Source organism: Lynx canadensis, chromosome D4 (genome assembly GCF_007474595.2).
Source record: "Lynx canadensis isolate LIC74 chromosome D4, mLynCan4.pri.v2, whole genome shotgun sequence".
Taxonomy (NCBI): domain Eukaryota; kingdom Metazoa; phylum Chordata; class Mammalia; order Carnivora; family Felidae; genus Lynx; species Lynx canadensis.
This window is the reverse complement of record NC_044315.2, coordinates 36,080,878-36,093,231: the sequence shown is the minus strand read 5'-3', so window position 1 is coordinate 36,093,231 and position 12,354 is coordinate 36,080,878.

Below are 12,354 nucleotides of genomic sequence, written 5' to 3'. Positions count from 1 at the left end.
TATGTTGAAAGGTTAGAAATATGTGTATGTAAAACTGCTTGGTTCTGGTAGCAGGTGTTTGTAATGCTACAACTTTCAGTGCATGTGAGATGCAGCTGAGTTTGAAAGCTTTCCAGATCATTTTCTCTATTTTTCCCCATCTCCAAAACCATAGATGTTTTATTATTCCATATAGGATCTCAAACAAGGAATAGTAGGAGAGTTATCCTTCAACCAGCGGGGTAGGGCGTCAAGAGTTGAGTGCTGAAGGCCCCTTGTCTGTAGGAGTTTATCAGAGGTGCATTGTACAGTGACTCATGGGGTGCACAGAGGGGGTTAGTTCCAGTTGCACATAGTACTAACCAGTTTAATAAGACATCTTTTATTGACTTTCCCTACTTTTCTCTCTCACTGTTCTATCTCACTTCTGTTTCAAGGGATTTCCTCTCAAATAAACTACCGCATCTAAATCCTTGTCTAAGGCTTTGCTTTTAGGAGATGCAAGCGAACACATGTAATTGTGAAAGAGGTCTTGAAAGGCAACCCACAGAATGAAATTTAGAACTAGATCACTCCCTGATCAGGTGGCCACAAGGATCCCATTACTAGTATAAATGTGTACTATTAACTCCTGGCATGCTGTAGAATAACAATTACCAATCTGTTTCCCTGTTATGAATTAGGAGATAGGGAATAAGAGGTAAAATTGAGTGATGTAGAAGCCCTCTAGCATTTGAAGAGAATAAGAAAATGATTATAAAGTCTGTCAGTAGCCTGGATTTTTTAATGGCTGTAAAAACCTTTAAAAAGGACTGACAGGCACAGGGTAGTCAATTCTCTGTTCTGTGCATGCTGTGAAAATGTGAAGGGCTCCAGGTATTAAACACACACACACACATGCACACACACAAATAAAAAAAATAAAAGTAAAAATAAAATAAAAATAAAAAAATATCTCCTGCAGCTGCAGTGAAGACTATGCTGATAGGCCAATTTCATTTAAAAGGTGGCAAAATTGCTAAGGAGACCAGATACACAGCCTTGAAACAATGCAAAAAAATCATGTCTTGATAGAGAAGGGTGAAAACCCTCAGAACAGGGATGGGGACATTTAGGTGGATTCACTGGAGACTAGATTCCACTAACAGTATAAACCAGCAAAAACAACCCTTATTTTCTGGAACAGGTAGCCTCTCTTTGCCCAGAGACTATGCAAAGAACACACTTATGGTTATTTCTTTAGAAGATGATGTATTTTTTCCAAGGTACCCCCTTCTGACTTCTCTCATTGCGTCTAGACAATAACTAATGTCAGGTTTCTGCTTAGCCTGAATGGGACTGAATGAGGCATACATGAAAAAAAGACGTGTGGCACCTGATAAGTAATTAGTAGCAAAAAGACTGGAACTTGGGTAGTTTTGGGTTTTGAGGGTGCTGAAATGGAAGATGTGGGTAAAATATGAGCCTAGGATAGGAAGAATTTATTAATATAAAAGAAATCTCATGTTATGCCTCAGAACTTAATATCCTGACAAATAAAACTGAAGCCAATTCTAAAACTTTGCTCTTTAAAGTTTGGACATGATGATTACAGCCTACAGTAACTAGGTATATATATCGGATATTGCCACCATAGTATTAACAAATACAGTTAAATCTGTCTATTTTATGTGACCAAAGAACCTGCCACCTAGTTACATCCTAAGAAAAGACCAGAGAAGTTTTCACTATGGGCAATATTTGTGGGGGACCAGCATCCTTGGGGAGCTCCATGGTGGCTGTTCTCAAAGACCAGAGTTGACAAAAGAGATTTTTCATGGAATTGGGATCATTGGCATGAGTAAAGATGATGAAATTCTGAACTGTCAGAGGCCAGGTGGCAACAACCATCAGGAACAAGGTGAATTGTAATTACCATAACCTGCAGCAAGCATAGATTGACAACTGCTATCATTTGACCTGCCAGAATCTATGAAGGTGGGCATTAATGATGATAATCTTAGGGCAAGATTATATGGGCAGTCAACAAGGCTGTTTACTGTTTTCTATAAATGAAAAAAGAATCAAGAACTGGTATACAAAAGGCTCATATATATTGCCACAGTGAAAATTCACTGAACTTTGTCCAGTTACCAAATCTGAGACAAGGAGTGAGATTCAAGAGTCATTGATTCAGAAGAAGATTAGGGATCCTTAGATAGGTCTTTCATTATCACCAAGAATATTAAAATAAATATTCCTCCATTTCTTGCCTAAAGGGATCTGTAGTCATTTACTATAATAACATCATTATGGAAAAGAAGATACCTAGATATTTTGAAGGCTACTAGGTTTAGGGTCTAAACCATCATTTTTACCATGGAATGGAAACTACCATTATGACTAGCTGATTAGAGAGAAGGTTTATGGAATACAGGATATAAAGAAAGTCATGACACAAGTCCATCTTGCAATGAGTCACAAGCATCTGTGGGCACACCTTATGGTAATTTTTCTGGTCCTTATATGCATAGTTAGGATGGCTATACACAATTGCTGACTAGCCCTCAATTTAGTTTCTCTGAACTATGGAAGAAGATGCATTATTATAAGTGTAAGATGAAAGTGCCAGAACTAACTCCACCACACACACACACCACACACACACACACACACACATTTTCCAGCTATACCCAATACCCCTTTAAGGTAAACCCCAAATTATTTGTACCTTGCACATTTTTCCATGAAGGAAATGACACAGTTGTTATAGATCTGTTCAAAATTTAAAGGCAGAATTTATCAACAAGGATGCCCCTAATGTTTGTGGGGCCCTGAATAAATATTTTTGAAGGGTCCAGTCAATATAAACAAATTTATAAATATTCATTATAAAACCCAAGGACTCATATGGAATATATTAATTTATCTATAAGGATTTATAATACTGAATAAAAAGGAAATGCTTACGTATTTGATTATTATCTAATTATTGCACCTGAGAACACTTTGAGATGTCCAGGCAACATCTACTCCTATTCAGATTCAGGAACTATCTCTTCATGTGCTTTATTGTGAAACATGCTGCTCCTGGATAAGTTCAAATCTCCCACCTTTAAAAAATGGAAGTATTGCTGTTATTATTCAAAATGCTCTGGCTCTTCAGAATCTGTGTCTATTAAAACAATATAGATCTTCTTGGCTCTGAAGTCACCTGATACAATTTAATGCTTGCTACACCATTACTCATGACTATGCATATCCATTCTAACATCTGTAAATACTGGCTTGCAATGACCCTCTCAAAGGTGTCCAGGTTTCACTGATGAAACAGTGATGAAACAGATGCAAATCTTCCCAGACATTGAAGGACAACATTAACGATAATTCATTTGTTATTTAACTTACTGCTTTGAATTTTATAGAAAAATAGTAAACCAAGACATTTTCTAACATTGTGTTTTCAAAAAGTTCCTATTGCCTCTATTTTTGAATGCGATCACTTCCAACATGGACTGCAACTGCCTCCCACACACTGTGGCCAGCTAGGCAAGCAGCCCATGGGCAACATGAGAAGAGTGGTACAACTCAAGCAAAAAAAAAAAAAAAAGTCTACCATTCATCAACAAGAATTCTCTGGTGTTAGGAAACTAAGATCTCAAAAGTTTTGTGAGGATAAGGGTGGGTGGTCAGGTGATGCCTTGAGTACTAGAAATATGAAGACGCCACAGGGTAAGGAAGAGATGCCTGCTGCCACCCTTACTCTCCTCAAGTACTCTGGTTGGAGGTGGCACTACTGATACTGTCACTACTCACAGAGAGATGAGAACCACCCACAGGCCCACACAGAAGCTCAATCCCAATGGTAGGCAGGGGAATGTTGGTAGCCTAGACCCCTGAATGTGTTCTGTGCCAAATATAAGAAAGTCACCAAACATCAACAGGTCAGCATCATTCTGGCAGACCAATCTCACACAATCCCACAAAAGTAATATTTTCTAGGCCACCACATGGAAATGGGACCTGGCTACCAGGCCCTGGGCTAACCCTATAGGGACCACTCAGAGCTTTTTGAAGGATCTGGTCAATGCCACATGTGAGGATGGGGGTGGTTAAAAGACAGAAAGCAAATGAATGCTAAGAGACGGGAGCTCTGTTAAGGCTTCTTATATAGCTATTCCCAGGCACCAGAGGGTCCTAATGATCCAAACCCACAGGATACCTGTTCTTTGCCTGGCACTGTTAGCCCTAGACCCAGACATTGGAGGAGTATTAGAAAATCTTGAGGTAAGGATCTTTGAACAGGTAGAGGAGCAGAGCTGTATAATGTGTCTGGGAAAAAGCTGCAACCAACCGTAACTCCCAGGTCAGTATCTGACAAATGACATTTGTTGGAATATAACAAAATGAAATAGATTACACTATGTTTTTCAATTGATTCATATTTATTAATTAGTTCTACAAAAACTTTCTGAATTTTTGTTGTGACAAACCTTGTTTATTCTGTAAGCAAATAGAAATACGAGTACCTATATGGAACATTTATACCATGAGGGTAGACAAATAATAAATTTTATGAATATATGTATATGTGTATATACATGTATGTATATACATACACACATACATATTTACACACACAATTTATATAATGAAATTACTCATAAAAACATGTAAACATGTAAAACTTAGGTTTGGTAAGAGTATAACTGATGAGATTAATAATTTAAATAAAATCATTAAGGATAGGTTTTGAGGAGCTGATATTTGAGTAGAAATTTGAATGAAGTAAAGGAGATAGTAACGTGAATATCAACTACAAGTTGGGAGAAGGGTAATATCAAGTACAAGTTGGGTTGGGGAAGGTTGGTGATGGCCATTTTAGTAGATTTAATTATTTTTGTAATTATTTTTCCAGCTTTATTGTGGTGTGATTGTTGAAAATATACATATATTTGCATTTTGTACATTTTATATAATGCATATAAACATATTGTGAAGTGATTGTCATGGTCAAGTGAATTGGAAGCTTTAAAGAATAACAGTGAAGACAGTTAATAAGAACACTGTACAACTGGGAGAGTAGGAGGGGGTAAGGCTGGAGGAGTGACAGGAGGATGTTAAGTACTTGGGCAGTTGTGAAGGTTCCATATTTTGTGTTAATTTTGATGGAAAAGGATCAGAGGATTTTAAGCTGGAGAATACTGTGACCTGGTTTACATTTTTAACTTGATCCCTTTCATTGTTTTGTAAAGAATAGAACGTTACATTAAATATGGAAGCAAGGAGGTTAAGAGGCTATTAAAATACCCTAAATGATGAATTTGTTAAAGTTCATCAGAATTAACAGTTAAACTTCCTCAGTGCTTTTCACAAGTTAAGTAGTTTAGAATCATTTGCTGATTGTGTTTTGTGTCTGTGTAATAATTATACTGACATTTCTTAAAAGCTATTAAATATGAGTTTACCACATTCATATATGAATATGTAAATCACCATGCTTCATGCAGTTGGCAAACCTATTAAGGGGGAAAAAAACTGAGCTTCTAAAAGGAATAACTGAAGTGAGTCCAATAGTGTTCATAAGATATCAGAAAGTAAATTTTGTAATGTAGAAATGATTGACTCTACTGACAGGAAGGTTATTTCCATCTTAGGGTAAATATATTATCTATTATAGATTTTCACATTTGTGAAGCCAGCCATCAACCATATTTCAAAATAGGCTATGATGAAACTCCAAAACAAAAATAAATGTAAAATTTATGTGATATATTTGTTCTTTAAATATTTCCAATGAAAATACCTAAGTGTAATCACCAATCTAAAATACAACATACAGATATTGAATAATCGTGCTCTCCACTGCAGTTGATACATCTCACTATATCTTGCCAGCACTTAATCACTTTATGGAATTACAATTTGGTTTTCACTAACTGGAGTTACTAATGTGGGCTGATTTATGCCATTGAGGATTTTTAGTTAATGGAACATTTTAATTTATGGCAGAAGGCAGCATAAAATTGCGAATATCTGGATTGCATTACTATTGACTGCCAGTCAAAATCTGAAATGAAACAAAATGTGACAGATAAAAGCATTTCTATATCAGCCATACCTATCACTGGTAGAATATACATTTGAAACTAAAAGCACAAGAAACTAGTAGCTTTTACATTTGCTTCACCAAACTCTTGACTAGATGTTGCAGTTCTCACTGACATATGGTACTGTCTGTGAAGTCTTTTCAGTGAAGCCTCTCAGGGAAAGAGTGAGATGTTTCATAATACAGTGTCATCAGTATGCTGTTGGCAACCGGCACTGGGTCTCCTTTCATCTGGCCCAGATGGTACAGATCTCTGACTCTTAAAGTGTCTGCCTGAGATAAGGAAAGAATTGAAAGCAAACTGGCTGATGGTCTATCCTGATGATTTCAGAATAATATGTGTAGGTCAAAGAAGCTAGGAGCAAGTAAAGCTTAGCCTTCTCCATTAATGAGGATTATTTAACCTTTGACATCAAGTTATATGACTTTTTATTTAATACCTGATGGATAAATACCCATTTCTATACCACAATTGTTCATACATGCCTTTGAGTGTTTCTTTCAGGCTGTGAGACTTTTCTTCAAAGAATGTAATAAGATTAGCCTTTCACAGAATCAGAGACTTTCAGGCTTTAGTGAGATTCTCTTGTATTTAGAAGTGTTTGAGCTAGATATTCTCTGCCTTACCCACCAGCTGCTTTCTCACCATTGGATCTGTGCACTGAGTAGGTGGCTGACCTCTGAGGATTCAGTCCGCGGGGCTCTCTTGCACTCTGGTGTCCTGTTGGATTTTACAAATGAAGTCACCAGCAGAGGGTTGAGGTTGGGGCAGTTGGGGTGGAAGAGAGATGTCAAGAGTTTATTGTCCCAGCTTCCTGCCTGCCAGGTACAGGAGGACACAGTGGCTATCTTCTTCACTGAGGCTTTCGTTCTTATTGTGTGGCCCTTTCCCACGGAGAAAGAGACTGGAATCTCAGTCCTGGCAACCACTCACTCCCCTTAGCCCTTCAACTCCAGGTTGGCAAAGGCTCACCACTGTATTTGCCCTGGATTCTCCACTCTCTCTCATGTTAGTTTTTCTTAAACTTAACCAAGCTTTTGCAATGAGTTTATTCATTAAAGTGTCTCCAATATCACTATTTGAGTGTGCCATCTGTTTCTTGCCACTCCTGATAACACAGATTTGTTGGATTTGTTAGGTGCTTGAATCCTCATTATAACACTTTTTCTGAATGGTCAATTTGACCATATGTTTGACTGAATGTAGTAACAGAGAACCCATTACTCCTCAAGACAGCCTATTCTCTCTTTCATCAACCTCTATCTGAATTTAATCTCTTATTTATGGCAAAATAGCAGTAAATCTTTGTGCACCTGTTAGAAACTATTTTCATGATTTTGTGAAGTTAAAGCTTGCTGAGCATGGAAAACTGGGACCTGGCGTAAAGGACAAGATTTGGAAATTAAAGGGTGAGGTATATAGACATGTGGCCTCTAGAGAAATAGAGATCCTTCGCCCCTTGGAGCCATAGGTATACCTTTCACATAATAAAACCAGGAGTCATTCATTCATATTCAAAAGAGTTGTAAACTAGGGATTTGTTTCTTCCTCACAGAGACTACTTGTTTACCTTAGGGAGATAAAGTTTCTTTTTCACTCTCAGGAGTGGGGGAAAGCAACCCTATTGTCATTTCTGTATAAACATCAGTTTCATAATTTTGGGATCCTCTCCTGGTACACACTTTATAAACACACGCCTAGCCATCTGGCTCTCAGTGCAATACCCTAAAGAAAAGCATGGAGTATGAGGAAGAAATACCATTGTTGCTGTAAATAATAATAGTTGGGTTTGGATCTGAAAACCTTATGTTTGCTTTCTGGGGATTATAAATAAATATAGGTATTAAAATTATGTGTCTAACTTCCATCTTTGAAGTGACTCTATAAACATGCAGAAGAGAACACTTTTTCGGAAGATACCATTTTTGGGTTCTGATCTTAGTGTCCTAAATCTTCTTTTGTTCAGTCTTCAAATGTCATAGATTAAAGTCTCTTCAACTTCTCAGTTGTTTTCTTACAGAAACCTCAACTATATTCAGCTTTTAATTAAATAGTATCATAGCTCTCACCAGTGCAAAATCCATTACCTTTACTCTTCTAGTTACTGCTTGAAAGTATCCGTTTGGGAAAGAGTAGGGAATCTCAAGTTCACAAGAACAATTATAATGTTTCTATGATGTATCATAATCAGGAAGAATCAACTCTAATTATTTTCTGTATTTGGGCATCTAAGCTCAAGTTTAGTATTCCAAGAAAATATCTGTTTAGGCTTGATTGAATTATGTACTCATTCTTGGTGAAAAGAAGATGATTCATTCTCATTGTCATTTCATCCAAGTCATTTAGAAAAGGAAAAGAGGATTCCCCAAAAGAACATAAGAATGCTGTTAACAGAAGAAGGGGAATACAGATAATAAGCAGTCAAAAAGAAATTAATAAAGGTTTTGCAAGTATAGAAAGTAATTTGAGCAAAGGTACATAGCAAGGATGAAGAATATATTTTTTGAAACTAAGAAGTGGTCTTGTAAGAGAAGAATAAGTAGAAATGTGGGTGGAAAGAGTTAAATTAAAACAGGGTAAGTTTTGTTGTTGATTTTTTTTCCTCTTCTCTTTTTCCATTTGTTTGTTTTGTTCTTTGCTAGGAACAGACCAAATTGAACGATAAATTAAAAGTACTGAAAAATCCAATCAAGAGACCCTCTCTAGTAATAAGACAATTTTTTTTAAATTTTTAACGTTTATTTATTTTTGAGACAGAGACAGAGCATGAACGGGGCAGGGTCAGAGAGAGGGAGACACAGAATCTGAAACAGGCTCCGGGCTCTGAGCTGTCAGCACAAAGCCCGACGCGGGGCTTGAACTCACTGACCACGAGATCATCACCTGAGCCGAAGTCGGACGCTTAACGACTGAGCCACCCAGGCGCCCCAAGACAATTTTAATAATGGTGGAAAAATAAAGATGTTTTCAGACCAAAACAAAACAAAAACAAAACAAAACAAAAACAAAAAACTGAGAACACTTATTTTCAACATAGCTTTACTAAAAGAAACACTTAGAGGGAAATGCTCTCAGTAGGAAACACAGAAATATAGAAAGAAATGAAAATTAGTGGAAAGAGTAAATATGTGGATAAAATTAAATAAGAAATGATAATACTAAGCAGTAACAGTAATATGCTGTACAAACTTAAATATAAATAGATATATATACTTGGCAATAGTAACACAAAGATGGGTGGAGAATAAAGGAATACAAAGGTTCTGGTATATGGGAAAAGTAGAGTATTATTGATTTGTACAGATTGTAATAAATTGAGAATGTATTGTGACCCCAAAGGTAAGTATATTAAAACATAATTAACAATCATATGAAATATATGAAAGTGAAATGCAGTTATTAATATATAAGAAATGGGAGAAAAAAATGAAACAAACTGTAGGTCAAATTTAATACAAATAGAAGGTAGATATAAGCCAACCCTACCATTAATTACATTATTTTTAAAAATTTTTTTAAAATGTTTATTTGTTTTTGAGACAGAGACAAAGCATGAGCTGGGGAGGGGTAGAGAGAGAGAGTATTTGAGAGACAGAATCTGAGGCAGGCTCCAGGGTCCGAGCTGTCAGCACAGAGCCCAACATGTGGCTCTAACCTATGTATCCTGAGATCGTGACCTGAGCTGAAGTTGGACAATTAACTGACTGATCCACCCAGACACCCCTCTCATTAATTACATTAAAAACTAAATAGTACAATTAAAAGAAAAAAGACTTAATTGACTAAAAAATGAAACTTGGCTATTTTCTATTTATATGAAACACCCCTTAAATATAAGGCACAGAACTATTGTAAGTAAAAGAGTGGAACAAGATATACTTTGTAAGCATTAACCAAAAAAAATGGCAGTTGAAATCACACTAATATTAATTAAATAGACCCCAGGAAGTATTAATAGAGATAAAGGGAAATATTGTGAAATGGTAAGAAGATCATTCTACTAGAAAAAATTAAATGGTTCTAAATGTGGTTTCTATTAAATGGTTAGGCTTCAAGGTACATAAAACAAAAATGGATAGGATTAAAAGGAAGGTTGGATAAATCCATAATCAAAAAGGAAGATTTAAACGCAGTTTCCAAGGCAAGAAAAAAGAGAGAGACAGAGAGAGATTATAGAATTTCCACAAAAAGACAATTCGATAATTAACAAGTTATAACTAATTATTTTAAACAATATTTTAACCTAACATAACAGAATGCACATTTTCTTGAAGTACACATGGGTCATTCATCAAAATGGACCTAACAAATATAAAATTATTCAGAGTATTTACTAATCACTAGAAATTAATAAGCGAAAAAAAAAACTAAATGATGTCCAATCAATGTAGTTTATTTTTTTTTAATTTTTTTTAAATTTATTTAGTTATGAGAGAGAAAGAGAGAGACACACACACACACAGCACAAGCAAGGGAAAAGCAGAGAAAGAGAGGGAGACACAGAATCTGAAGCAGGCTCCAGGCTCTGAGCTGTCAGAATAGAGCCCCATGTGGGGCTTGAACTCACGAACTGCGAGATCATGACCTCAGCCAATGTTGTATCTTAACCGACTGAACCACCCAGGTGTCCCAAACAATGCAGTTTAAAATAATCCATTGTTTAAAGAAGCAATCACAAAGGAAGTAAGACATATTTTGCACTAGAAAATCAAAATGAAATATGTCAAAACTTGTAGAATAAATTTAAAGCAGTGCTTAGAGGAAAAATTATAGTTTTAAATGCATTTATTGGAAATGAAGTGTCTTGAGAAGCTAATTTTTAAAATGGTGAATCAAACCAAACTAGAAGAAGGAATTAAGGATAACAGCAGAAATTTAAAACAAAGAAAACGAAAGGCAATAAGACAAAACAATAAAACCAAGAGTTGATTCTTTAAACCAACTGATAAAATTATAGCAATATCAATTATGAACTAACAAAACACAAATTATAAATGACAAGAAGGAAAAAGGTAGTATCCCTACAGATATTACACATTAAAAATGCAATAGAAATATATGAATAACCTCACTCCATTAAATATGATAATTTAGAAAAGCACACTTTATGAAAAACAAAACCTACTAAAATTGAAAAAAGAATAGAAACTCCAGTCATATTTATTAGATAAATTGAATCCATTTTAAAACCTTCCCTAAAGAAAATCCCAGTCCCAACTGACTATCCCACTGAATTTACCCCCAAATCTATTAGAGATATACCACCAATCTTAAATAAATCTGCCCCAACAATAGGAGAAAGGAGAATATTTGATGATTCATTTTATGAGGTTAACATATCTTGAGTCCTAAAACCTGGCAAGTAAATTATAAAGAAAGAAAAGGTACAGACAATTCCCAAAGATAGGCACAAATATCACCTAATATAATAACGATAAATCTTCCCAGAAATATATTTAAAAAAAAGACAACATAACAAACCAAAGGGAACTTAGTTCATGATTGGGTGAACACTCATTTTTTTAAAATGATGGATTGATGCATGGAGAGATGGATATTTATGTGATGAAGCAATTCTGGCAAAATATTAACAATTATAGAGTGTAGGTGGTAGGAATATAGGTATTTCCTATAAAGAGATTTCAACTTACCTGTGTTTGATTTTATAATATTTGAAAAATACAGAATAGTAAACATCAACCATTGAAATTCATCACTATATATAGGAAAAGGAAGAGAAGGAAAACTGATATGAATATTTCAATAGGTACAGGAAAAGCATTTGACAAAACTGAATATATAGTGGTAATTAAAAAGTATTATAAAGTTAAGCATAAAAGACAATGTCTTTAATCAGATAAAGAATATCTACCAAGAAAGAAAAAAAACCTATAAAACAGCCTATATATGGATGAGTTGAAAGCTTTTCCTCTGAGACTGAAAATGTAATAGAGATACAGGGAAATAAATTGATGTGTAATATAACTACCTATACTCCGCATTGAACCAAAGTCCTGGCCAGTATCATAAAGAAGTAAAAGCGATAATAATGTGAAAGGAAGACGTAAAATTGTCACTTTTTGCAGACAATGTTATTATACATTGCAAACATTTAAAATCTCCATGTCTGGTTAGACAAACACACTCAAAAGACTCAACAGACAGCATATAACTCCAAATGTTGGTGAGAATGTGGATCAACAGGAACTCCTACACTGCTGAGAGGGGAGTTAGGTGTAACCAGCTTGGACAACTGTTTTAAAGTTTTCAAACCAAACTTTGGTTT